We start from the raw sequence: 5,560 nt of genomic DNA on the forward strand, positions 1-5,560 counted from the left end.
AATGAAAAAGAACATCCTATGCTTGCATACAGCAAGAATGCATGCATCCCACTTATTTAAAGAAAAACAAAGACAAAAATCTGTTGTGTGATTCCCATTTACTTAAAGCTTAAAAACAGGGAAAAAAATGAATCTTTGGTAGTAGAGGTCAAAATAGTGGTTACTTTGCAGAGAGAGGTTGACTGGGAAGGAGCATAAGGAAGCCTTCTATGCTACTTCTTGACAGTAGGGACCTAAAGAATTGTCACTGTAAAACCTGACTATCACTGACTATTATCATCCACAGACATGATGTACAGATGGCCTAGCCTCAATTCTGACTTTCAGTATCCCTGGAGGTGGGCAGAACATAATTTGAGCTATAATGCTAGCTGTGGTAACATCTGGAATAGCTAGAGTTCATGGCAGTCCTCTTTTTAGATTTTACAGGTGACAGCTAGAAGTGAGCGTTGCTCACAAGAATGGATGCAGCACCTCTTGAACTTGGTTAAACTGAAGTTTGTTTCAGGAGGCAACCCTTCCAATTGTTTTGGCATTTTAAAAGCTCGATGATTCTTGGTTTGATGCTCTGTTTTCTCCTTTGAAGTCAAAAACCGCAGTCGGCATTTGGAACACTGAAAGACTCTTGTTTTGGTGGCTCCAACAATGATTCATGTAGAGTATGACAGCTCTGAAAATGTTGAGACAGAATGGACAAAGCAAATTCTTAGTGTTTTCATGGCATGTTCTGGAACGTGTTTCCACATTAGCAAAGGCTGACGATCTGTAATTGCAAATCTGGCACACATAGGGCATCAGGCTTATGATTGTCCTTCATGTGCTATAAGAGAACCTGATCTGTTTTGAATGACAATCCGCAAACTTTACAGACAGCGGAGGGCTTCTGGGTGGTGTGTACACTTTCAGTGTGACATTGCAACTGGAAGGGAGTGGGAAATCGGGGGTGGCGGTGCTGGCAGGTGGTGTGGCTTTCCCAGCTGTCGCCCTTCTGCTTCTCAAGTTCGAAATGGCTCCTCACATGGCTCATAAACTTGACATTCTTTAGAACTTCCAAACAGCTGAGGCATTTAAAGGTTGTGTGAGTCTTCTGTTTTGGCTGCCTGTCTCCTTTATGCTGCCCATAGTAAAAGTCATGAAGTAACATGATCAGATTTTCTTTCTTAGGATCAACAGTCTAATTTTGACTTGCTAGACTAAAAAGTCTGGTTTTTCCAGGCTTTTCAAACTATTTTTTTTGTGTGTGTCTAGATCCATAAGATTGAAATATGTCCTATCATTTACATAAGCCCAAGAAAATAATGCTCCATTCTGAACATGGCTTAATGAAGATGGGACACGTTTTGAGGTTGTGCTCATGCTCACTGTAGGAGAGAAATGGCCACAGCTGAGGAATGTCCTCCTGGGATTCCATCACTGAGTTTAGGTCTTCTGGGATTTCCACTGTTTATATTGGAAGCGGGAAGTTGCTTTGAATTGCAAGGACTTCTCCTTGCCTCCTACAAAAAGTATAACTCCAATTAGACAGTGAGACAGGGAGAGAGCAAAGCTGAGGGACTGTGAGGCATGACTTGTGGTGAGCTCATTTTAGAATCAGGTTTAGATGAAGGCTCAAAAATAATAGGACGATCTATTACTCTCCATGCAGATTGGGGTGGCCACTATTAGGGCCCATGGGTCATGTGGTTTGTGGGCTGCAATGCACAAGCAGGATCTTGACTTCAGTAGCCTTTCTTTCTTTTGGAATATCATTCCAGGGTCACTCTGTTCAAAATGTTTGAAATGACTGGTTTGGAATTTGAAATTGCTCTGATAAAGAGAATTTCTGCATCTTCATTTACATGTTCCACTCCTACTAAAATCAGCTCAACATCTTCATTTTCCCTGTTCCTGTGTTTGGATTCTATGTTCTTCTCTGGTGGTTCTGGCACTTGTTTGTCCTCACATGACAAGGAAAGACCTGCCATTTTACAACTACTTTTTGCCTGAAGAGGTCCCTTCAACTTCCAGTGCTTTCTTTTTGTAAATTACTATCTGAATAAAACCAATAGTATTTACTCCAAAAACCAAAATCATTGCCTATTTATCCTCTCCTGAAATGCTGACATAACTATTAGCATCCTTATTTTACACCTGAGAAAACAGGCTCCGAGTATTTAGGTGACAAGATAGTCCTAGAGTTACCTCTCCAGCCCCCCAGGTCTCCAGCAATTGCAAGCTCAACATGCCCTCTTGCAGGGCCATGACTAGGGTGAGGCAAGTGAGGGATTGGGGCACAATATTTAAGGACAAGAGTTAAAGAGGCACAGGTTCAGCATCTCAGAGCACCTGCCTCCTGCATTTTAGCACCCTAGGCATCACGCTAGCCTCCCCCTACTCCCAGGTGTACCCTCTGGGATATTTAAGATCTCTAGCCAATCTTACCAAAACTTAGACCCTAAAAAAGTCTTGCTCCTCCTGCCGTGTTCCTTTTCTGAGTAAACACTCCTAGTCACTCAGTTCACAAACTTTGGAGACATCCTTTGTCAATCTTTCCCCCATACCCCACAGCCAGTCAATTAGCAAACCCTGCCTGCTCTGTTTTCCAAAGATATCCAGGACCTGACCACTCTCTTCTACCCCTACTGCCCCCTCCCTGATCCAAGACACCACATTCTCTCCCTGGATCATGACTACAGGCATCTTATTCTCTCCCTGGATCATGTTTGAAGATACCATGTTCTGTCCCTGGATCATTGCAGAAGTTTCCAACCTCATACCTCTTTTGTCATATCTCCCCATAGCATCCCTAGTGCTCCTGTTAAAATATGTAAAAGAGCTGGCAGGCAGTCTTTTGCTTATAGAACTCCAATGGCTTCCCAACTTACTCAGAAGAAAGGTCAATGAACACAAAATGTCAAAAAGAGCCCTAGGCCTTTGGCCCATACCCACCAGTCCTTGTCTTTTCTGCCTCTGCTTCCCTCCACTGCACCTACTCCGTGAGTCTCAAGGCACCACACCCCATACTTCCTCAAGACTTTTGTGGCTCGCCCTGCCTTGAATGCTCAGATATCCCCATCCTGGCTCCTGGCCTCCTTCAGGTCCTACAGCTTCTCAGCAAGGCTTCCCTAACCATGCTATCAAAAATCACCACCTCCCCCAACTCACAGCCCTACTCACCCCCAACGCTATTTCTCAACTTAATACTTATCACCTGCCTAACACCCAATACAGTTGACCCTGAACAACATGGGTTGGAACTGCACAGGTCCACTTATATGCACATTTTTTCAATAAATACGGCAGAGTGCTGTAAATATATTTTCTCTTGCGATTTTCTTTCTTTTTTTTTTTTAAGATTTTATTTTTAAGTAATCTACACACCCAACGTAGGGCTTAAACTCACAACCCCGAGTTCAAGAATCACATGCTCTACTGACTCAGCCAGGTGCCCCTCCTTATGATTTTCTTAATAACATTTTCTTTTTGCTAGCTTACTATATTATGAGAATACAATATACAATACATGAAAATACAAAATATCTGTGAGTTGACTGTTTATACTATCAGTAAGGCATCCAGTCAACAGTAGGCTAATAGTAGTTAGATTTGGGGGGAGTCAAAAGTTTACACAGATTTTCTACTGCGCAGGGAGTTGGTGCTCCTAACCCTTTCCATGCTGGTCAAGGGTCAACTCTATATAAATGTATCTTGCTTTTGTTTTCTATCTCCACCCAGTAGGTGGAGGGAGGAAAGGGACTTGTGGTTCCTTTACTGCTGTATCCTAAGTTCCAGACATCCTAGATGTCTAGCATACTGTCAATGCTAAATATTTGCTACACAAATAATTAGTAGCTGTTATCAATATGATCACTTATGTGTACAATAGGCCCAAACCCACTAATTCCAGGCTCTCCAAGCATTTAGTGAAATCCAAATCCAAATGATTTAACATTATCATGCAAGGGAAACATTCCAGCCAGTTGTAGGGCTGTGTATGTGTAGTTGTAACAAAAGTTTTCTGAAACAATACCTTCCCTGTAATGGATATGCAACCTTCTATGCTATTAACACATTTTATCGATGCTAAGGAATAGTTAGTGTTTCCATTTTCCCATTTCTGAAATAAGACTGCATCTCATCGGTGACATTTAATAGTTTGTTTGGCAGCATATATTCTTTGTATTATAGGGTGATAGGAGAAATAATGTTGTGTCTTACAGTTGATGGCATCTTAGATTCAATGAAAAATTCTAATTTTTTTCCATAAGCTTATTGCGGCCCATTAAATTTATTTTGCAATTCACTAATAGGATGCTAGCTGCATTTTTGCAAATGGTTTAAGCCAGGGATTGGCCCACCTCCTGTTTTTGCATAGCCAGTGAGCTAAAATGGCTCATTTTTAAGGTTGTTTTTTTTTTACTTTATATATATATATTTTACTTTATATACATTATATGTTTTATATATATATATCATGTCATATATATATATATATATTACACTTATTATGTATATACTACATTTTTTTTTTAAAACTTGGGTTGGGAAGACCCAAAGGAATATTTTGTGACATGTGAAAATTATGACATTCAAATTTCAGTGTCCACAGATAAAGTTTTATTGGGACACATCCGTGATCACTGGTTTAAGGCTACTGTTGGTGGCTGCTTCGGCACTACTGTGGCAGAGTCCAGCCCTGCAACAGAGCCTGCATGTCTCCTAATGCCTATAATATTTACTATGTTACAGAAAAAGTTTGTCCACCCATCGTTTAAGAGAAGCAAAGTGGAAGATACTTATTAGTATCTTATTAGTTCACCAGTCCCAGGAGTGTTCCAGATGATTCAGTGGGCCTCCATATTTCCCACTCTGGGCCACAAGGGAGGCAAAAGCTGGAGCATCCTTGTTTCTGCTTTCCTGAGAAATTTCCCTAGCATTCAGCTGCACCAAGTCGTGCTCCAGTGGAGCTCTGACCTTGCTCTCCAAATGCCTTTCTGAGTGAGGTCTGATCAGGAGATCCCACCCCTTTTATAAGACCATTAAAATCCAATCTCTTATATCCAAATGCGGCTCCAGTCAGGTTTCCGAACATCCTGTTTGGATTTTCGGCTGTTGACCAGAGTGATTGACAAAACCTTCGATGCAAATCGCCCCCACCCTTTCTGATGGCTGAGTAATACTCCATTGTATATATGGACCACATCTTCTTTATCCATTCATCTGTTGAAGGGCATCTCGGCTCTTTCCACAGTTTGGCTATTGCGGACATTGCTGCTATGAACATTGGGGTGCATATGGCCCTTCTTTTCACAACATCTGTGTCTTTGGGGTAAATACCCAGGAGTGCAATTGCTGGGTCATAGGGTAGCTCTATTTTTAAATTTTTGAGGAACTCCACACTGTTTTCCAAAGTGACTGTACCAACTTGCATTCCCACCAACAGTGTAAGAGGGTTCCCCTTTCTCCACAACCTCTCCAACATTTGTTGTTTCTTTCCCTGTCCATTTTGGCCATTCTAACTGGTGTAAGGTGGTATCTCAATGTGGTTTTGATTTGAATTTCCCTGATGGCTAATGATGAT

General features: G+C 41.5%; 1 pseudogene; it reads right to left on the reverse strand.

Moving 5' to 3' along the window:
- Nucleotides 1-367: 367 nt before the first annotated feature.
- LOC102744895 (zinc finger protein 280A-like) lies at nucleotides 368-1,964 on the reverse strand (annotated as a pseudogene).
- Nucleotides 1,965-5,560: the final 3,596 nt, after the last annotated feature.

The sequence above is a fragment of the Leptonychotes weddellii genome, unplaced genomic scaffold (genome assembly GCF_054177405.1).
Source record: "Leptonychotes weddellii isolate Sample4059 unplaced genomic scaffold, ASM5417740v2 HiC_scaffold_5043, whole genome shotgun sequence".
Taxonomy (NCBI): Eukaryota; Metazoa; Chordata; class Mammalia; order Carnivora; family Phocidae; genus Leptonychotes; species Leptonychotes weddellii.